This window comes from Marmota marmota, unplaced genomic scaffold, assembly GCF_001458135.2.
Source record: "Marmota marmota marmota unplaced genomic scaffold, marMar, whole genome shotgun sequence".
Lineage (NCBI taxonomy): Eukaryota > Metazoa > Chordata > Mammalia > Rodentia > Sciuridae > Marmota > Marmota marmota.
This window is the reverse complement of record NW_025999968.1, coordinates 47,306,239-47,329,379: the sequence shown is the minus strand read 5'-3', so window position 1 is coordinate 47,329,379 and position 23,141 is coordinate 47,306,239. Positions and strand designations below refer to the sequence as shown.

At 39.9% G+C, this 23,141-nt stretch overlaps 1 long non-coding RNA gene across 1 annotated transcript in view; it reads right to left on the bottom strand.

Annotated features, from left to right (window-relative positions):
• The window catches only part of LOC125616929, a 205,242-nt gene that overhangs the window by 46,940 nt on the left and 135,161 nt on the right, over positions 1 to 23,141 (bottom strand). The window contains exon 4 of the long non-coding RNA XR_007347711.1: positions 14,884 to 15,059. This is a non-coding gene — a long non-coding RNA (uncharacterized LOC125616929). The remainder of the gene's footprint in view (positions 1 to 14,883; positions 15,060 to 23,141) is intronic.

Here is a 23,141-nt window from a genome sequence, read left to right as displayed (position 1 = left end):
GGCATTAGAGCAGATTATGCTAAGTGAAGCTAGCCAATCCCTAAAAAACAAATGCCAAATGTCTTCTTTGATATAAGGAGAGTAACTAAGAACAGAGTAGGGTCGAAGAGCATGAGAAGAAGATTAACATTAAACAGGGATGAGAGGTGGGAGGGAAAGGGAGAGAGAAGGGAAATTGCATGGAAATGGAAGGAGACCCTCAGAGTTATACAAAAGTACATACAAGAGGAAGTGAGGGGAAAGGGAAAAATAATACAAGGGGGACAAATGAATGTCAGTAGAGGGGGCAGAGAGAGAAGAGGAGAGGGGAGGGGAGGGGAGGGGGGATAGTAGAGGATAGGAAAGGCAGCAGAACACAACAGACACTAGTATGGCGATATGTAAATCAATGGATGTGTAACTGATGTGATTCTGCAATCTGTATATGGGGTAAAAATGGGAGTTCATAACCCACTTGAATCAAAGTGTGAAATATGATATATCAAGAACTATGTAATGTTTTGAACAACCAACAATAAAAAATTAAAAAAAAAAGAAAACAAGTATGGAATTTAAGTTTGAACTTTCCATTCTTTTTAAAAACCAAAGCAGGAAAAGAAAAAAAAATGGCTAAGCATGAAAAATGTTTTGATGCCAAGAACCCTGAAGAACTAAAGTAACAGTAGCCTCTGGCATTGCAACTGTGAAACAAAGAAAAGTTCCTCTGCTTTAAAACAATCTCCTCCCTTTGTCGTCTTCTGGGAAATGTTTATGGGTTTCCGTCAATCGGCAACTCCTTATTCAAGGTCTGCTTTGTGCTCAGTATTACACTCGATCTAGTTATAGGAGATGCCAAAGAAATATAGACCATGGTGTCTAACTACAAGGACATTGTGGGCTAGATAGGAAGGAGCATAAAACCTTCAACAGCATAGGAGAACATCTTTTTGCTCAACTGCATGCTCCTGGGTGGTTGAGGTAGCAAGGCTTAACAAGAAAGAGCACCAAAAACTAAGTTCAGAGCCAGAATTTATATTTTTACTAAATTTCTGTATGAGGTTGGTCACACTATTGATGTGTGGTTGGTCAACCTGGCTACGTCTCTGAGCATGTTTCTTCATATTTCAAATGAATCTACTACACTTATCTTCCAGATGTGTTATGTAAATTAAATATGTTTTGTAAATCATAAGGAACAATGCAAACATTTGATGCCTATTAATATATTTCACTACTTATATACCTAACTATTAATGTGTAAATATTATGATTTGGATAAGTGGCCCCCAAAAGCCCATGTCTAAAAAGACTGTCTTTCCCAAGCCCATGGTGCTCTAGGTAAGTGGGGAACTCTTTTTTTTTAAAGAGAGAGAGAGAGAGAATTTTAATATTTATTTATTTATTTATTTATTTTAGTTTTCAGTGGACACAACATCTTTGTTTGTATGTGGTGCTGAGGATCGAACCCAGGCTGCACGCATGCTAGGTGAGCGCACTACCACTTGAGCCACATCCCCAGCCCAAGTGGGGAACTTTTAAGAGGCAAGGTCTATAGGGAGGAAGTTAGGTCATTGGAGATGTGCCACAGAAGGGAACATTGGGCCTCTGATCCCTTACTTTCCCTTCTTTTTGCTTCCTACCTATGATGAAGTGAGCAGTTGGTTCCACCACACATTCCCTGCCATGATATGCTTCTCCCCATAGGCCCCAAAGCAATGGGAATTACTGACCATCCACTGAAACCTATGAGACCAGGAGTCAAAATAAACCTTTCCTTTCTATAAATTGATTGTCTCAGGTATTTTGTTATGATAACAGAAAGCTGACTAACACAGTCAAGAGAAGAGAGAAAAAATATGACAAGAATTAGAGAACTCAAAACCAGGAAGTTGGTGTTAAACTTTGAGCAACACCACAACCTGGTGACGTGCTGCTGGCTCCACATGCCCACAGAATCTGGGATTTGTCCTCTGCAACGATAAATTTTATGTTTATTTTGAATGCCATTAAAGGGCATGCCTTCCCCTGTTAGAGCCAGGCACCTCATTCTACTGACTCTTTGAAAAGCCCAGTCACCAAAGAGCACCAGGAACAGAGCTGGAGTCAAACAGCTCATGTTACTGAACTTGCTGTGGCACAGGAGAAACACTGCTAGGAACAAAGGCCCTGGTAGGGTGTCAGGAGGAATTGGGCGGAGCTTCTTACAGGATGTGGACCTGGCTGGAGGAGTGCAAGGAGGGTGGAGGGAACCTGAGCCATGTCTGGAATAGAGGCTGTCAAGGACTTTTTGTGACTGCTGAGCATATTAACTTTTACCTGTGAGGCAGGCAGGAAGGTTCAATTGAGGTTTCAGTTGTCACAGGGAAAGTAGAAGGCAAAAGGGGGTATCTTCAGCCATTTTGTTTGCATGTGGCCTTGTCCTGTCTTTGCCAAACCTGTTCACAGTGTAGAACTCTCTGAACCGTTAATACATTCTGTGAATAGGTTTGCGATCCATTGAGTAGGTCACGGCCTGACCCAGTAGACATACTTATAATTTTTTATGTCTTTCATCTCACCAAACACATATGTGTTTGTTGTCGGGCCCTGTTAGGTGTCTGAGTTTGTTACCTTGCATTAATTTGTCAGTGATAATATAGACTGAAGGAATCCTATCTTTGAGTGGGGTAGCCTTCATGGAGGGCAACTTTCACAGAGGGGAATCAATTAATCTAATTCCTTCCTCCCTTCCTTCCTTCCTTCCTTCCTTCCTTCCTTCCTTCCTTCCTTCCTTCCTTCCTTCCTTCCTTCCTTTTATTTTCTCTTCTTCTGGGTCTTACTATATAGATGTGTACCTTCCTTCCTTCCTTCCTTCCTTCCTTCCTTCCTTTTATTTTCTCTTCTTCTGGGTCTTACTATATTGCCCAGGCTCAAGTTGCTCCAACTCCTGGGCTCAAGCGATTCCCCTCCTGCCTGAGCATCCCTTGCATCTGGGACTACAATCACACCAGTGCACCTGGCTGTGGAGGGGAATCCTGATGGGTGAAGGGGAATGTGGAAAGCAGGAAATGAGGAAACGGTATTCTCTACAGCAGGGATGCTCGACGTGTGGTCCCAGGTGGGCAATATGTTAAAAAGGCAGATTCTTGTTCTCCAACCCACACCTACTGAATCAGACACTCTGGGGGTGGGGCCCAGTCATCTGCCTTTAGGCCTCCATGTTATGCTGATGCAGGCCAGAGTTTGAATCCCCCCACCAGCCCTGCTCTAGGTAAGAAGTTTCAAAAATGTAGCTATCAATTGTTCATTACAGTTAAGGAATAATGATTAGAGAATGTTAAAAGGGAGAAATGAGAGTTGAGCCCTGAAAGAGGGATAGGATATGAGGAAGAGGAGGGATAGTCAGAAATACAGAATAGCATGAGAGGACACTCCTGTCCTGGTTGTCCTTAGCTTGGTATTTGAGGTCCAAACATTGTCTTGCACTGAGGTGGGAATAACCTTGAAAATAAGATGCTTAAGACTAATGGCATAGCAGAGAACCGTGACACACAGTCGTAATACGGATGACTCTGGAGGCTGAGGCAGGAGGATTCCAAGTTCCAGACTGTCTCAAAATTAAAACTAAGAAAGGCTGAGGGTGTAGCTCAGTGAGTCCTTGCTCTGGGTTCAATCGCCAGTACCACAAAGAAAAAGAGAAGAAAAAAAAAAGACGACACTAGATTTCCTACCAAGGCAAAAACCTAATGAAGAACTTTCTTAACATTAGTCTGATGTGTGAATAAAAGCTTCAAAGAGTCCATCCGGAAATGTTAAAAGTTATCAGTCAGAGAATTATGATAATTGAAAGAGACATCTTAGAGCCAAATTGAAGAGGATGTAAAAGTTAACATTAATCGTCTAGAAGGCAGCCTTTGTGTTGAATATGAGAATGAAACCTCAACTGAAAGCTTTTAGTGAAATTAAATCTCTTCACCCTCAGCCAAACTTGTGACTTTCCGGGTATGAAGGATGGTAGCCCACCTCCAGGAAATGAGCAGCAGCACACACTGCCAATGACTTGCTTCTCCATGGCACTTGGGACTTAATGAGATTGCATGTTAAAAACTTGAGTCATTTCAAATCTCCATCAGAATATGTTAACTAGTCTTTTCCTGCATCCTGGGTTGGTTTTGATTTTTGATTGCCAGGGGGAGTAGTTGTTTTTCTGTTGTTTTGTGTTTGGGGTGTTTTTCAGAATTGAGTGAGTTGCTTTAGCCTATTCATGCCACATGAATGCACCTGACCAATTATGCATCCTTTGACAGAGAGACAGTGTGTTTTTAAAAATATCTTCCCATTCAGCTTGCTTTCTGGAACTTGTACTTGTGTGTTGACAGTGTGTGACTAATTTTCATGCTTTCACCCTCCTCCCTTGCTCCATACCTTGCACAGATGTTATCATTTACGGTTTAGCTTTCTCAGATCCCTTTATAGCATGAACTAGTTTCTTCATATTCCTTTAACTGCACCCTGAGAAATTATCTATCCACATCCTCGGTGGCAAAAGGCAATAGCAGATGGCTGTACAGCTGAAATAAGAGTTCTTCTGGAAAATTAAAAAGAAAGATGATGTGCAGCGACTGGATTAATGTTCCTTTCACAATTTTAGTTCCTATTTAAAAAAAAAGTTGACTTCATCAAATCAGATATAGACTTAACAAAACCATTCATTCAGCAATGGTTGACTTGCCCTTCCTCAACAGTGACACAAACGTGTGGCTTCAGGGAAAGAGAGCATTTTCTTTTCTCACTGATAAGAAAACAATTCAAATGCACTGCCACAATATTTATTTAATTAGATTGCTGAAGTATATCTTCGAAGAAATAAATGCAACTTTTTCTTCTTTGTAAACCCATAAAATAAGGCCAACCTGCAGGACAAAAAGATTTTAGTGTGATTTGTATCTTCCAAAAAAAAATGAAATTTGGAAAATGCCAAATTAAAAGAGCCTTCATATAAACTGTGCTGTTATTTTAATCAGCACTTCTATTCACTCTCCTTCCATTTATTTATTTATTTATTTTTTGCCAGCATCCTTTTTGATTGTATCATAATAACTGTCTAGACTCTGTTCTCAACTATGACGGATTTTAGGAGACCTTGTACAAATGATACCAAAAAATAAATTAGCTATACTGTTCAGTAAGGTGCCACAGTACAAAATGTTTTGAATAGAAAAGGCATAGACCACTAACATGCCAGCTAAGATAGCTTCCTATCGCTTCCTTTGCTTCAAGGTTATATCTTGTTATAGAGTCCTTATCAACCTTGCTGTCAAGATGCATTAAAAACAAATGACTTGTAATGATAAGCATGTCTCTATGTTCCTATTTAACTTCTAATTTTTTTTTTGTTTTGTACCAGCAAAGTTTCAAGGGAATCTTGATTTGGTAATCAACTGCAGCTTTGATTATCATTGTATCTGAGACTAGTTTTATGAGTTTCTGACTTTTTTTGTGAGTTGAGTAACTGCCACAGTTTATTAGAGTTTTACTTAAAGCCATAACAACAAAAAATATATTAAAAGAAACATTCTCAGGCTAATATTTTGTCAATAGGAACTGGTAGGGCCATAATGAAATATTTTCTACAGGTTGAAAATCAGCTATACCCTGAGAATCCTCCAACACAGTGCCCAATTACTCCTCCTGGGCTGACTCAGTTCCTCCTGCAATATCCCCATCCCTAAATGACTGCAATTTAAAGGTCCTCTCCAGTTGGGGAGCTCCAACCACGGTATATTCTGATTGTTACTACTGATTGGTAAGTATGTATGTCATAAGTATTTTTGTCTCATTCCTTATTAAATCTTACCTATTTCCATTTCAGGTAATATCTTACTTTCTTTGTGATAGTAAAGCCAAGTAAGAATGCAAATTAGCTTCATGGTACTACAATGAAAAACTTCAAGCAGCTAACTTTATAAAGAAAAAAGGTTCATTTAGCTCAGTTTTGAAGGTACAAAGTCCAAAACTGGACGGTCCTTTTGGTTTGGTCTCCTGTGAGACCAGCATATTATAGCAGAGCTATGTCTATGAACAACCATCACATCTCTACCTGAAGCAGGCTGGGGAGGAGAGATGGGGGTCCCACAATCATCTTAGAAGAGGTTCCCCCAATTATCTAATGACCCCTCATCAGGCCCCACCTTTTAAAGGTTACGAGCACCTCCCAACTCCACCACCCTGGAGAATAAGCCTTTATATATGACCTTTAGGGGACACTCAAATTACATTTAAACCATAGCAGAATGGGACTTGGAAGAATCCCTGTATATATAAGAAGGAAGAGCTACAAGGGAGAAAAAGAGGGGAAGGATAGGTAGAGGGCTTCTGATGGGAGGCTGGAAAAGGCTGCTATACTCACAAGCAAACTTGTACTTCACATTTTTCTTTCAGATCAACCTTATCTCTGCCAATTCCCTAATTGCTTTACAGGATTTTCTCAATGACAAGTTGATTTACTGTGTTCTCTAAAGTGATCAAAGACATCAGCGTCTGCAGTTAGAACTTGAGCATATTTGTGGGTCACAAGGATTCTGCCTACCTGCCTGTAGGTATCTGGTAGACATTATGCCTGACCCCTGCCCCCTCTACTTGACTGGTGTCCTGATCTCCCAGTTGTTTACAGTGTTGGTTTTGCGTCGTTTGCAGATGCACCCTCTTCTGAATAATGGGCCTCAGTCCCAGAAAGCTCCTTTGATGGACTTATCTGGGAAGCAAGCCTCTACCACCACTGGGGAAGCAGCAGCCGAGTGCCGGTGGTGGGCCTGTTCTCTTGCAGGACAATGTTGTGCACATTCATCTTCCTGAGCTGCCCCAGGAGTCAGCTGAGGATCCCCATCAGCTGTAACAACATCTTGCTCAGTTTCCTCCCCTGAACTCTCCTACCTTCCTCATGTTCTTACATTTCTCCTGAAAGCACTAACTTACAGAATCTCTAACCAGGCTCCACTTTTAAAGAGCCCAATATGTTTTGCAAAAGACAGAAGTTGAAAACATTTTTTTTTCTAAATATACATGACAAAATATCATATGGACAATTTTTAGATCTTTAATCAAACAAATTTGAGAGAGATCAATACTGTTTAGTTTGGATTATCTTCATGTATACCATTAGGAATCTAAAACGCTGAAGTTCTATCTTTCGTTTCTATCGCAGTGCCTTATTTTTCTTTCTCTTGGATTTTGATGGTTGAAATTTATGTTTTCCATTATGTTTTCATTCCCTCTGATCATTCTGCTTATACAGAGATCAGAAGAAAAGTTTCAATACTGTGGAGACCACCAGTTAGCCACCTCACCTAAGAGAAAAGGTATCTGGATATTTTTGGTTGGCCCCTCTATACTCACCCTCCACCTTTCTCTAATTTTCTCTGAACTCAAGAATTTAACCACTAGGGATTGTACCAGGGACCTTGCCCTCTAGTCTCAAGTTCAGCCAATGAAAGACAATTGCCAGGAAATTGAGAGATTAGTGGAGAATGAGCTAAGTCTTTTATCCAATAGCAACCCTCATGCCAGGTCATTGCAAATTGGCTCTGGTCCTGATCCAAGGCTACTGCATTTCCTGTTGGGCAGCCTTTCCATCCAGCTCCTGTAGGTTCCAGTAAGTGGAACCAAGTGCCTCCTACCCCCGCCCACTCAGCATTGCTGCTTTTGATGGGTACCGCACTATTCTTTGATGTAATCCTGCATTGAACCCTATCTACTTTGTAAACACTTCCTTCTTAAACTCTCTTCTACAGTCCTTCTGAGTATGTTACTTCCTGTCTGGACTCTGGGTGAAACAATAGGATATCCTGAGTGACCTGACATTGGAATTGAAACTCTTTCTTAATTGAAATCTGGTGAAAATAATTTAAGTTGATTCCTCGGGTGTCTGATTACTTAGGAACACCTAGCCTCATTATTGTAGATTGAGTCTTGGGTTACAGTCATTGAATCATTTCTTCATTCACTTATTCCACAAATACTTATTGATCAACAACCAGATGAATGCTATGTGAGCATCCATCACCATCATGTGTGGCACAGGGATACAATGCCTACTAGAAGTTTATATCATACTGTGGACAGTTTCTAGGGTTCTTTTGAATGGTGATCATAGGTGAATGAAAATGCCAAAGAATGGAAGGAAAATATTCTGACCTCTGATTGGGACAGAAGTGAGAAACCCATGGATCATAAAGAAATGAAAATGGACTTTTAAGACCAGTTGTCTTCAATAAGCAATTGAAATACCACTCTGGAGAGGGCAGAGCAAAGAACATCATCAACCTTTTCTATAGAACTATCTATACTGGAAAATATTTGGTAGCTCAGTAGACGGTCATAAAACTGTTATGAAAATTGGGGTGAAAGAGTCCTAAAATGCTTTAGAAGCAATTTACCAAGCTGTCCTACCTAAGGGGCACATCATTCACCAGTGACTAAATAGTCAATTTTGTGAAAGTCAGTCAAATACGCTCTTTGATATTCTTAATACTCAAAAACCAATTGTGTGACTGAATTTTTCATTTTTCGAGGCAGTCATTGTACAGAGAATCTAAATTTTTCAGATGATTGCTTTTAGAATAATACTGATGTTTAATCTCTGAGTCATTTTTTTCTGCTATAAGCATCTAGAAACAGAAGATAAATGCTACACAGTAAACAAGTCTTCAGGACAAAAGCTTGGCTTACGGTACTACTTATAAGATCTCTATAAACTTTACCTCACTTAATGCTATATTGCTGAATCACTACTAAATATTTTTTCAAGAAACCTCTAGGGATTGTACCAGGGAACATTCTACTTCTGAATACAATCATTATGTCTCTTTGTGTCTAGTGACCTAACCCCTGGTGGTTGGGATGTATCTGGAAACCACAGAGCCATTATTTCTGAGAATTTCTCACTCTCCCAGACTATAAGGCTTTAGGTCCTTTCTCCCCTTCTTTAACTCTTGAATGAAAGAAGTTGAAAAAGTGTTGATATAATCAAGAAAATGTACTGGGCTTACCCAAAGTAGGAAGGGTAGCATTCATCCTCAATTCCCCAACCTGGCCCAGTTCCTGGCATTTCTGATTGTGTAATAGATTGTTGAATGACTAAAAAAAGAGTAGAAGGCCCTTGTAAATGGAAATAACCATGTAGGTGTAAGAGGACAGAGACATTTGACAAGGATATAGACCAGCCTAACATATTTAGAAGATGGTGAGCCAAGTTGATGTAAATTTACTTGAAGTCATAATATGCAGAGATCTGCAAGCCCCTTTTGAAATATGAAGACTGTCATGATTTGGATGTGAGGTGTCCCCCAAAAGCTCATGGGTGAGACAATGCAAAATGTTTAGAGGAGAAATGTTGGGTTGTGAGAGCCTTAACCCAATCAGTGAATTAATCCCCTGATAAGGATTAACTGAGTGGTAACTGAAGGAGGGCAGGGTGTGACTGGAGGAGGTGGGTCATTAGGGGCTGGCTTTGGGGTATATATTTTGTATCTGGTGAGTGGAGTCTCTCTCTGCTTCCTGGTCATCACCAGCCACCACAATCTTCTGCCATAATGTTCAGCTTCAGCTCAAGCCCTGAGGAATGAAGCTGGCTGTCTATGGACCTCTGAAATTGTGAGCCCCTAAATAAACTTTTCCTCATCTAAAATTGTTCTTGTCAGGTCTTTGGTCACAGCAGGAAAAATCAACTGAAACAAAGACTTCTTTTGTGAAATATAGTCATTTTTATCATGTGCTTATACTCACTATATGTATTATGTGCATCTGAAGATATAAAGGAAAACAATATCTGCTCCAGGTTGAAATGCGTTTTCAGGAGTGACGGGAGGGACAACCATTCCTGGGCTCACTTGTTCACACATAGGGCACAGAACCTGGGAACCACAGGGCAACTTCTTTCTGCAGACTCTCCCCTGGGGCAGGGTTTGAGGTCCACAAGAAACCTGTCATCTTTTCTCCCCATCCCACTCTGACATTCCAATATGAGACACTGCTGGTTATCTGGTCTCTGTTAGGCACAGGGGTGGTTCCACAGAGTGAAAAATTGGAGAGTGAAGCAGGTCCCTTGTAACAGGCCTCTAACTGCATTGGTAGTTAGGTGTGCGTTCATCATCATATTGCAACCCCTGAGTCAGTGCTTGGTGTCCACTGGACATGTAATCACTTGCTGTACATATTGGTGAAGTGAATCAGTGCATTTGAGATTTAGTAAAAAGTAACATTCACTTCACCTTTGTCGAGGTGAAGGTGTTGAACAATAAATGGCTTCATTTGGCAAGGTAAGTCACAGATATTTTATGTGCACAATTTGACATGAGGTAACATTTTAGATAGCAAACATGATAATATACTGTCTTTATATTCCTGGAAAATCAAGGATTTCCCATTTATATTCAAGTTAGGAAGTTTAAATCTTCATGTATAATCTTTAATGATCAACTATGGCTGAGATGAATTTAGATCACGCATTTTGGGATGGAGGAATATCACCTCTTTATTGCTTTAAGACTGCTTAGTTCAACTCTGTGGCCCCTCTCATTGGAATTCTTCCCCATGCCTGGCCTGGCCCTCCAGCTTCTACCACCAGGCACATGCACAAATGCAGTCTGTGCAGACCCAGGTATGGATAAGGCACAAGTAAGGAGAAGAGAAGGCTAAAACAAAGACACTGTCTTCAGAAGATGTTTCCAAGGTCTTTGATCTTTCATTCTATTTCTGAGTACAATTATTATGTCTCTTTGTGTCTACTGACCTAACCCCTGGTGATTGGGATGTATCTGGAAACCACAGAGCCATTATTTCTAAGAATTTCTCACTCTCCCAGACTGTAAGACTTTAGGTTCTTTCTCCCCCTTCCCCTTCTTTTTCTGCTTTTAGACACCACCCGCCACACTCTCTACTCTTCACTAACACTGGAACTCCATCTCTTCTAGAGGGCTGATATTTTTTATATAAAACCTAAAAAAAAATCTTTGAATTTAAAATTGCTCATGCTTTCTGCTTTCTCCCAGGCTAACATCCATGCAGCAGAAATTTCCAAGCCTGGGTTCCACCTAAAGCTAGGGAAAAAAGCAGTGATAGAACAGACACAATGTATTTTCTTAGATCTTCTGCAGCAATATGTAATGTAAGTGTTCTGGGTGGAATTCAAGGGGGGTTGTAAGTTGATATCTAATGTCAAAGTCCAAGAAAAATATAGGTCCACGAAAGATGAATTTTAAAAACACATTCTAGGAATTATTTCCTAATTAATCAATGGTTTTTAAAGACTGGCTGAAATTCTACATTTACACTCATTCCATCTGAAATGACAGTGGACTCAGGTTGTGGAAGGGCATTCACTGTGATCCATGAAGGAGCACCCATGTATGTTTCCTTGCAAATGCTCACCTTGTACTCTCGTTTCTCTTCCAGGAAGTTAACTGCTTTCAGAAATAAATTTAGAACTCAGGTGGGCTGTCTATTATTAAATAAAAGCTCAGAAAGCCTGGAAAACATTATTTTTCTAATTTTGGAATCTACCTCTACCTAACAGGTATGATTTACCACAAGGTTATTTTGAGATTGATCTAACCTGTCCATATATAGTTTTTTATAGGAGGCATATTTTGTCATTTTATTCTAATTCCATTGGTGCTCAGAAAATGACGTCTCCAAGAGTGGGTCTTTGACATGTTGAGCTAAAGAAATAATCTCAAAGTCAAGGTCTCACTACCTTCCTCTATTTCTACTCCCCGGGTGGAAAGGGGCTGTTTCCAAAAAGAAATGAAATGGTCTTAAACTCTATTCCTAGAAATGTCATCTAATAACCAGGAAAAACATCATTACTACCAGGTTTTTCTCTCTTCTTCAGAAAGCAATTCAGATATTCCCTGTATCTTAAGACACCCTTCGTTTGTAGTCAAGCTCCTCCCCTCTCCTTCCCCTAACTATGAATATCTCACTAATTCTTTCTCCTTTAACAAACAGGGTATTTAAAACTTCAACCATTTGGCCCCTTCTTTACTTTTTATACTTTGTATGACTCCTTTTTATGCATGGTATGGTAAAAGGGGTGTCAGCCATGATTCTTTAGAATAGGCAGGAAAGGGACCACCCACAATACAAAGAGAATTTCTTTGTGAAAATACATAAACTTCTTTCTTTCTTTCTTTCTTTCTTTCTTTCTTTCTTTCTTTCTTTCTTTCTTTCTTTCTTTCTTCTTTCTTTCTTTTTCTTTGTAGCTGACATACTGGTCTAAAGCAAGTTTTAAAACTTTCATATGGAATTCTTTATTCTTTTACAAGGTCACTAAAGTTTGTCCCTAAAACATTTTTTAAAAAGATTATTTGTGATAAGTGAATGAATAGACACATTTTACATTAGGAAAGGAAAGTCGGTTTTTTGAGATCCATAGGCATATGACAGAGCTATGCTACATGAGCCTGTGTGGGGTATGTTTTCATAAAATTGTGACCACCTTCTGTTTTTTCAGAAATGGGGGCCAGGTTATGTTGTCACTAGATAACCAATCAGAGAGCTGTTTTCAAGGGCAGTCACACATGTAGTCTGTGCCTATTTACCAAATGCTTCCATAGTTCTTTGAAACCCGAAGCACTCTAGAAGAATTAGCACTGATCTCAAACACATCAAGGACTCTAAAGTTCCCTGCAACAATCTGGATCACAAATCATTACAGCATCCCCAGCTGGGTTCAACATCTGTTCCGAAGGTGTATTTATGGTAAGAATTCAGGGGCTAATTTGGAAGGGCCAGGTCAACTGGACCCATGCTTTCACATTCCTGCATATAATGTGACCTGCATTCAAACTCAGCCGAATCTTTGTGATTTTTTTCCTTGAAGTTACTGTCTTCTATGGAAGAGAAGACATGTGAGAGGATCCTTTTTTTATTATTTATTTTATTTGGATAAGAGATGTGGTTTGATAGAAGTGAGGGAGCTTCATAGATGAGAAGGAGTAAGATGTTGAGTCTTTCCTTGTCTCTATAAACTTCATTAGCTGCATCTGAAATAGTCTCCATCTCTTATACACAAAATCTATTTCCGTACGTAACTTAGGAACTTGGTTGGAATGACTGATTATGAAAATTCTGAAATCCTTTAATCCCCTGGGAATTATCCCCAACCCCTTCCTCTACCCTCCCTGTTCTGTGTCCTTCTGACCTCCAGATGAGCCAGCAAATAATCCAGTTCTATTACTGTGCCTGTTCAGATGGACGTGGTAGCAATTCCACGGTGTTGTTAAATATTTTTCACATTATCTCAGTTCTCTTAATTATACTTGCACTTCTGTGCTTGGAGATAATAAGCCAGATTGATGGTAGGGTTGGCAGAATATTCTTTGTGAGTAAGCTGTTTTCCATCATGAAATGAACCCTTTAATTCAAGCACTGTGTTACTTCAGAGTGCCCACTAACGTTATCAACAGAGCAGGCAGGAATTGGAACTAGCCTGGGATCCCAGTGCCTCTCCACTGTTTGGTTTCATGATGACCCATGGAGTTAGCTCTCTCTGCTCTCAAGGTCTTCTTCTCATTCTACTTCACCATGAGCCCAACACCTGAACTGGTGTTTCTCATTCATCTGTCCTACTTGGCATATCTCATGCCTCTACCTCCAGTTTCCTCCTCTCCTTTTCTCATAGGCCCCCTATCCATGCAGCTCCACTGGCTTCTGAACATCCTCGGGACCTTATATCTGGCATTTAAAGGATGCAGTTGGCTAAACAGTTAGCTGTTATTGTGATCGTCACTACTACCGAGGGAAGGAAGGACACGTATCTAGTCAACCGTTTTAACTGTGACGTTCTGAGCCAGCATCCTCATCTGTCCTTCATTAGCCAACTCAAAGGACACTGTCTGCTGGGAGCACTGGAGGCCTGAGGAAGGATGCTGACTCAAGAGGCTGGCTGAACCCTGTGGGCCATCTTTTACTCATGGCTACTTCCCCTCTCTGTAGTCCTTTCCGGAAGAATGAGCGTTTCCCAATATTGTACTCACAGAGCCCAAGTGAAGCAGAGGTTTTTTTGGACAGTTGTTCATGAGTTTAAGAGACTGTTCATATTGCTGTCTTTACGGGGTAAGCAAGAAAAGAAATAAATCAGTCTGCTTTAATTTTTCAGAATGGCTGGATTGGGTCCCAGATCATCAAGTAGTGACTGCACACTGGTTTTGCTTTGGAGTCACTGCTAAGGAACATTCTCTAACCCAGTTCTATCCACCCTTCCCTGGAGTCATCATGTATTAAATAAGGGTAAACATTACTCCATGGAACACTGTTTTTTTTTTTTTAAAGGGATTCAAGCACCATGAATATAAGACTCTTTTTCTTCCAGCCCAATACAGAAGTCACACCTTACTGCCTAGAACTTCATACCTCAAATACCCTAAATCTGCTCAAATCTTGCTCATTCTAATTCATCAAGGAATCCATCAAGCCAAGTGAACTTGATTTCCGCCTTTGAATTTTCTGTGAAAGAGCCCTAATATCCCATCTCTGTCTATATCCTAGAAGGGCATTTGTGTATAATACTGTTCCTGTCCTGATATGTAAGAAAAATTATCAGAATATACTGTTTTGCTAAAAATGACCCAAAGCACTTGAAGGAGAAACAGTAGCCAAGAGCGTGGGGGTGGACATGGCAAAGATATTGCTGGTTTTCAGAAATATCAAGACCATCTGCTATGTCAACAACATTTCTGCTATAGTCAAAACCAGCTGGTGAGAGGAAAGACTCAGCAGGGTGGCAGGCACCAGGGTGAGAGAAGATGGCCCTCCTGACAGGCAGGGGAAGCTTGGTTTAGAAGGGGTTTGACAGCTGGGGAAGAGCCAGTGGGGAACTGCAGGCCACAACAAGGTGTGTGTTTGCAAACAAAGAGAAGATCTTACCACTGTTGAAGGCTGGTTTGTCCTGGGCATGTCTCAGAAATGCATTTGTCACACATATGGAATGCACAGAAGTGAAATGCCAAATGACTCATGTAGAGCTCCATGTCCACACCTGGACTGGAGATATTATAGAGCCTCTGTAAATCTGACTCTCTTCACTTCTTTCTGTAGCTCTCCTAGAAAAGAATGAGAAAGCAAGAAAAGAAGACTGGGTGTGGTGGGGCTAAGAGACTATATTAAAAATACCCAGAGCATCCAGCCATGGTGAGAGCATATCTATAATCCCAGCCACTCAGGAGGCTGATGCAGGAGGATCACTAGTTCAAGAATAGCCTGGGTAACATAGCAAGACCCCATCTCAAAATAAACAGATTCTGGTCAGCAGTGTAAGGGCCTACCTGAAGAAGCACTCAGAAGACATACCAGGAGGGAAATATCCACCTAAGCCATGTTTTCTTAAAGAACAGGTCATTCTTGCCACTATTCATTTCCTCCTAGCCCCAGATATCCAACTGTTACCAAAAACTCATGATTCCCATTAATCTAATGGCCTCATAGAGAATGTCGTTATCGTTTCAAGGCAGACAGAATGTAATTTGCTCGAAAGTATAACAAAGGCCTGTATTGGATCAGGTGTATCATTAAGCTCTGATAAAGCAAAAAAGATGTACTTTGCTTCAACCCTGTAGAATGCTAGAGTTAGCATGACCTTGTCATTTATAGATCTAATCTTTTATATTATAATAGAAGTTAGCTTTGACCTTTCTTAAACCTCTATAAAATAATAATTAGGGATATTATCAAAACGATATTGTAAGTAAGAAAATATATATGTTGTGGAGTCTGTGTGTGTGTTCTAAATGTTTCTTCTCACTTTGAATCCCCAACTCTTAATTGGACTGTTCTGTTGTATTGTATTATGGCCTTTAGAAAATAAGCAAGTGATAATCTCCATTTTAGTACATCTTGGATAGCCTCCTAAAAACTAAAATGACTTTTTCTATGCAAAGACAGAATGGCCTTTGCTTGACTTTATTTATATAGGTAATTCTCAGAATCACCACAGTCACCAGTTCTCAAGACAATTCCCTTAAATAATCCATAAGATCGCCTTTATTGCACTGTAGTCCAAATGTGAATCTCGACCTTGCAGATTTTTTTTCCATGACAAGTTCATAAATATTCCATTTCCTTTTGAGCTAGACTTGTCTTGTCGCTAACCAAACATTTATAGTGAACAATAGTGAGGTGGCTTTCAAGATTTAATTCTGCTTCTCTATACTAAAGATATTGATATACTTACAGAAACAAGTACTCAGATTCATTAAGCAGGGCTATAAATCTCTCTTTTGAACTGGTGATTTTGCTCTCTTCAAGTCTCTGCAGTAAGCACAGTGCTAACTATGCTATGTGGTGACTATAGCCTGCAGGTGGACTGCTACTGAGACATCATGGTCTGGTAGACAGAGCGTGAAAGTAATCTACTCTCTCATCCTGCCCTGAGGTCCCGGGCAACCTTGAGCAAGTCATTTGTCCTTCATTTGGTTTTATTTATTTATTTATTTTTGGTTTTCATTCTTTTTGCATATCAGGGTTCCTTTTTACAATGATGGAAGTATTTTTTCCCTTTGCAAAGGATCATTCTAATGCCACAATTTCTTCCTATTTCATGCATCCTTTTTATTATTTAACTGTTTATTAGACTTTATAACATGTCCTGGTAACTGTGTAATTATGTCAGAGTGACAGGAAATTTTTGCCTTGGGTTGGAAATTGGGTTAGAATAATTAGGCAACTGTAAAGGCCTTGATTCTCCTTCATGTCTCATTGTCCAGTGAAAGTTTATCTACCATGAACTGTATTTTCTCAATTTATTTCTATCATATCTGCTGCATAGCCCTCCTCAATCTTTTTTTAAAAATATGTGTGTGTGTGTGTGTGTATATGTATACCACACTTGTTTTAATATTCTAAAGTTTCTAAAAAAAGGAAAAAGGCTAGACGTTACTGAGTTCTGGTATATCTGAGATGATTTATTCATTCAGCAAGCATGTAATTAATAACAAAGTTTAAGGTCTGTCATGCAGAAACAGAACAAAGTTAGGAAGAGGCTCAAAGAGAGAAATTTTGACTCAACCTCGGCATTTTTCCTCCCACTTAGACTCACTAGGATGCAGAACTGAGGGAATGGCATAGCAGAAGGCCACATGCTGAAAAGACGGGGTTCAGAGAGCTGCAGACAACTTACCCCAGCTGCATAGGCAGGGTAGCAGAAGCACAGGCTTGTTCCGTGGTGGTCAGAACAGGCCCAAGGGGAAGCAAGAGGTGATTCCAGGGCTCCTGTGCTGTTATTTCAAGGAAGCTTGGTGAGATGAAATAGAGGTGGCAGCTGTGCTGTGAGGCCAGCACCCAGGGTTACAGAGCACCATCCCTTCCCAGCAGCATGCTGGCCAGTGGCAAGCAGGCCATCACCACCTACTCTCAGTAAAAGAGACTGTCTAGGAGTGGGCACAAGTTTCAGCCCAACACATCAGGGTCCCAGCAGTGTCCTCTTATTAGCAACTGGGATTGTGGGCAGAATAATTATGCAGACTACAGAAAAGCGGGGCATATCCTTGACATCCAGAAGGTAGCCTAGCACACACAGCTGGTTCATGCTATTCCCTGTTGGACATTGACAATCTTACAGTATATATCAGCATCAGACAGGTTATTCTGAGACCATAATGAAGTAAAACGAAACAAGTCTGCATCATAATTTTGTCTAAGAACAGATAAAATCAGGTTTCTCTTTATCCACAAAACATCAAATATCCTCTCTCTTGGGCAAAATTAGTGGATGCTATTTCATTAATCCCCCTCTTTTGTAGATAAGATACATTGAGATGTCTGCCTCCATTTTCTGATGGCATCCAGTCTAGATGGAACACTTGCCTCTCTAGACCTCCCCACCCCATATTACTCAAGCAAAACCCAAATCCTATAGAAGTATCTTTCTAACACCCTTTAAATAAGATATCCCATGGTTTCCTATGGTGTGTATTCTTCCTCGCTGATACAAAGTGTAAACCCATCTTGTCCAATGGCAGGAATATTCCTGGTGGCCTTTAACTGGAGGGCATTGATATGACAAAGCTGGAGTCAAAACTAAAGTCCAGTTCTAAGGAATGGGCAAATACTTAAGGGGTGAGCATTATCGAGGCTGCACCAAGTCAGCAGCCTCACAAGCAGCCAAAGATAGCCCCAGGGCCCTGGCTTCTGGAGCTGGTTCTCACCAACATGCAATTTCAAACCACGGCAGAAAGTCAAGTTCATGCCATGGCTGCAGGTGAGATTGTGGGAGTGCAGGATATGCTCAGGCCTGCACTAGGAATTAAGGAAAGCCTCAGAGATGGAAGGAAGCAGCAGTCTGTGAGCAGAACTGTTTCTGCAAAACTCTAAAAGCTCTGGAATGTTATAGACCAGGATCTTTACAGTCAGAATTGTCAAACCCATCAATCATCCAGACTCATTAAAGGAACCTAATAATAATGCAATTATTAGGATCTAGGAACACATTTAGAATATCTAGATGAGATCATCTGTATTATAGCCCTTTTATTTTATTACCTAGTGTTCTCTCTCTCTCTCTTTCTCTCTCTCTCTCACACACACACATACACACACATGCATGAGCACATGCGCATACAGATGTTATCAATACATCTTGATTTTTTTTATTTTCAAGACATTTATACTTATTCCTTATGCTAGACATTCTAACTTGCTTTTTTTCTATGCTTACAGCAGTGGTTCTCAACTTTGGCTGCACAATAAAATCTCCTGGGGGAATATTTTTACAAAACTCAGTGTCCAGGCCACACCCCAGACCTCGGGGGTTCTTTGTCTTTATGTGCAGGTGACTCCAATATGCAGGCTCGATTAAAACCCACTGGCCTTGGGTTTCTTCTCCTTGACAAGGGCCTCATTTTATAACTGTTGAATCCTTTCTGGAATAAAAGGCCATATCCCTCAGCATAGTCCCTCTAGCATAATTGTTCTTGGCCAGTCTGCAATCCCACCTGGAGTTGGGTGATAAATGGAGAGTTCTGATGTGTTTTGATCCTACAGAGTAATGGAAGTTTGAGACTCACCACTCCCCTACTAGGTACACAGAAGTAATAGTTAAAATATTTAAGAATAGACTGGCACCAAACTATCAGAATGGGTGATGGGAACTGTGCTGGAAGGGATGGGAGTCAGAGAGACCTCAACGTCTCAATATCAAATTTTAATTTCTGAACCAAAGTGAAGCACATGGGACCATAAGGAAAAAAGAGGTCATAGAAGCCAGGGCAGTGAAGGGCTATTTGGGGAAAAGGACAGTGAGTGTCAACCAATAAAGAGGTATTTGAACTTTTTGATATCCAGTACAGGTTTTCCTAGTACATATGACTATGTACTAGCTTCATCAGCACCTACTGTAGTGCTCAGATAGCATCGATTACACTTGTTTCAACTGTATATTCACATATTTGCTACTTGCAACACATATTTTGTGTTCAACAATGTCCAATAAGCAAATGAGTGAATGAACCCTGCTAATGCAGGCAGCCCCTTTATTCAAAGACTGTAAGAGTTCTATTACTTGCATTTTTCAATATTGAGCATAGTGTGCACCTACAATGATGTTAGGTATTATAAGGGACAACAGAAAGTAGGAGACTTCTTAGTTCCAGAGTTACTTGTGTCTCCCGGTGAGACCTTGGTGTTGCCATCTCATGATGCTACCAAGCACTGTGGAATCAGTACCTAGAGGGAGCATCTACAATGGTGGCATCTTAGGACTGGTGGCTGACTACTAGGGAAGAACATTTGAGGGAATGTAGCTTTGCTTTAAAAAAACCCTATTCTTGATAAATGACTTCCTGCTTATAGGATAAAAATGAAATTTCCTGATCTACATCAAGCTATATGTCGCATGTTCTATATTGTTGTAAGAGATTTCTCTTGGTTCGATTACACAAAATTATAGTAGATGTCAAGGTCAAAACATTCAACTGTTCTAACTCCAGCATGTCACTGGTTCACATTATTTTAATATCTCCCTCTTAAAGAAAGTCAAATATACCAATGATGGTTTAAAAAGTAGAAAGGAGACCTGAATTTGATTATATGAAAGACACCTATAGTGGGCAATGAGCATACACCACAGCATTTTAGGATTTTTAAAGTGACTTATTGATTCCCAAAAGGTCCTAATTTAAAAGAATCTAAGAATATACTTTTTCTTTCCATTTTTAAAATAGATAGCTATTACATTTAATTTATTTTAGATATTCTACATCCTAACAATGACTCAACATCATATGTGCATTTTAATCACTCTTGAGAATTAATAATGATTTCCTTTGCAGTGAAATATCTACGCAGTGGGTTCTCGTGGGCATATGGTGTTGGAAACAAGGGCGTCTTTGGCTAGGAATCCATCTTGGAGGACAACCTTCCTAGACTTTCTACATGCGGCACTTATACAACCATTATAACTAGTACATGACACCATCTGTATCATGCTACTTTAACCCTAATCTGTCTATGGATTTTCCCATTTATTGATCTTAGATTGTTTTTTTTTTCTTTTTTTCCTATAGTGGCATTAATAATTTTCACAATTAGTTAATTTTTAATACCGTTCCATGGAGATAAATATTTTCTGACCCTATTAATGACTAAGATAAATTATTCAGTTCTCCACTGTACAGAAAAAAGTCCATTTTCATGTTGGTGTCAGGAAACAGATTGAATGACCATAATTTAATCATGTCACTACAGGGTATTATCGTATGCAGCTATTATTATTCAGGGACTTAATTTGATGGTTGGTATTCTTTATGATAAATGTCTGCTTAATATTGGATTTTACTCCAGTTGTTTGAATACCCAAAGGAAACTTAACATTCTATTAAGGTCAATCTTCTGAAAATAAGCTGTGAGTTTAAATTCTTTTAATGTATTCTATCTTTGGCATCTCTCTGCATTTGATTTTTATGAACACCTGTTTCTATAGGAAATGGCCAGATGAATTTGCAACTAGAATAACTCATAAGCAGGAAAATATGTAAGGGACCTCATATAAAGAGATGAAGCTTTGAATGAAGGACGTAGGTAGTACCAAAATGAGTGAGGTTGAAAAACACTAACTCATAGAAGGAGAACTGGCTCCACGTAAAAAGAAAAATTCATTTAAGTTCAAAGATTGGAGAGAATACTCAAGCCCTGTCCTGGCCAGCCCCATTGTTGATGGTGTCTGAATTGAGAATTCAAAATGGAACCAGGCATGAGGAGTTGTTTGCAATGATAGCTGTCAGTCATGCAAGACAACTCCTGGCTGCAACATTTAGGGTTTACATGAGATAGAGAAAAGTCAGTCAACCATAAGGTGGGTTACCATATCCCTAGCTATAAAATCCCCTAAACTTCACCCTCTTCTATGAACCTTTCCTCCATTTTTTTTGTACCCCCAGGATATAATATTCCCTGCTTCCCTCTCTAGAGATGGATATTCTCTCTCTGAGGCTGGAGGTAGAGTTGATGATCTCATCATTCTCTGTCATGTCTTTCAGATAATTTCCCTTCCTTTTTCCCCAAACCCTCTCTGCAACTTGAAAGTTCACATCATTTGTGGCATAAACTAAATTGTGTCCCTTCTCAAAAATTCATATGTGGAAGTCCTAACTCTCAGAACCACAGGAAGTGACCTTATTTGGAGATAGTGTCTTTCAAGAGGTAATTAATGTTAATTGAGGTCACTAGGGTGGACCTTAATCCACTGATGTTCCTACAAGAAGAGGGGAGTAGTACACAGACACTTGGATTAGAAAGATCACATGAAGACAAAAAGAGAAGACAGCCACCTACCTACAAGTCAAGGATAGGGGTCTCAGTAGAAACCAATGCTGCCAACACCTGATCTCAGATTTCTAGCTTCTAGAACTGGGAGAAAATAAATGTCTATTGTGGAAGCTGCTCAGTCTGTGATGTTTATTATGGAAACCTCAGAAAATTAATGCAATGAGATAGTCACCTTTCCCTGATGCTATTATCTGCATCCCTCGTTGAAGGTTTTCATTCTTGGTTATTATTTTGCTGTCTCCAATACAACCTCTGTCATCATTCTTGATTGCCGCAGTCTGGCTGGGCACAAAATCTCAAGCCACTCAAGCAGGAACAAACTTTATTTTTGAAACTCCCCGCCAATGCCCTGTACGCTCCCGGGGGAAAAAAATGCCGACCAACACACGCGACGTTCTCCTGGCCCAGCAACAGGAAATCCCTCCTCCGGAATTCCCTCCTACCACACTTCCCCAACCAATAGGAACTCTCCAGGAGTCCCATAGCAGGCCAAGGTGGACAGCAGGGGTCTAATATCCATATGAATGCAGATCTTAACATAATCATATCATCTCAATGGCTTGCTGGCATCACCATTCAACCAAAAATGCCATGCATCATACTACTTGGCTATGTCTCTTAGCACTTGATATTTTCTATGACTATATATACAGTCTTTCCAAAACCTTGACCTCTCAGAATTCCTTGCCTCATCCCAGTCCAGCCATCTATTCTCATGATCATAGCATAGTTCAAACTCCCCAATTCATGTCCGTGAAGAGTTTAGTTCCTCAAATAGTGGAGTAGGATTGTTGAAGCCCCCAGTCAATCCCTCTTGTCCTCATGCAGTTACCTGCATGATAAACATGTATGCATTATCTATTATCATTTTCTATAGTACCAAAGCAGAAAAAAATGTTTGAAGGCACTTCCTTAGATGTTATTACCAATAACAGCATCCTATTCACAATTTAACTTCAACAGTGACTTTTTTTTCCATATCCCACTGTTTCAACATCCTTTTCCTGGTTATTTGAATCCAGAAATTTTTGATCCCATTAGAAGGACAACCTGCCTTGGAACCTCCCAAAGTGAGAATCCATGGAATAAATGAATGAATGAATTTATTTTCTATCACCTTCCCACCTCCTCCCTTAACTTTTCTTTTTTCCAAATTCGTAAGATTAGGATGAGGCTATTTCTTCATATGAGGAAAATATGACTTTCCTGATACAGAGAAATCAAAGAAATTAATTTCCAAATCATAGTCTATAAGACATTGCCTAAGAAAGAGAAGCCCTGTAGCAACCACTCCCTCATGGGTACTTTGTTTTGAGGGGTATGTATTATTTTCAGATTGTGTTCATCACAGCTATCTACAAAAGCAA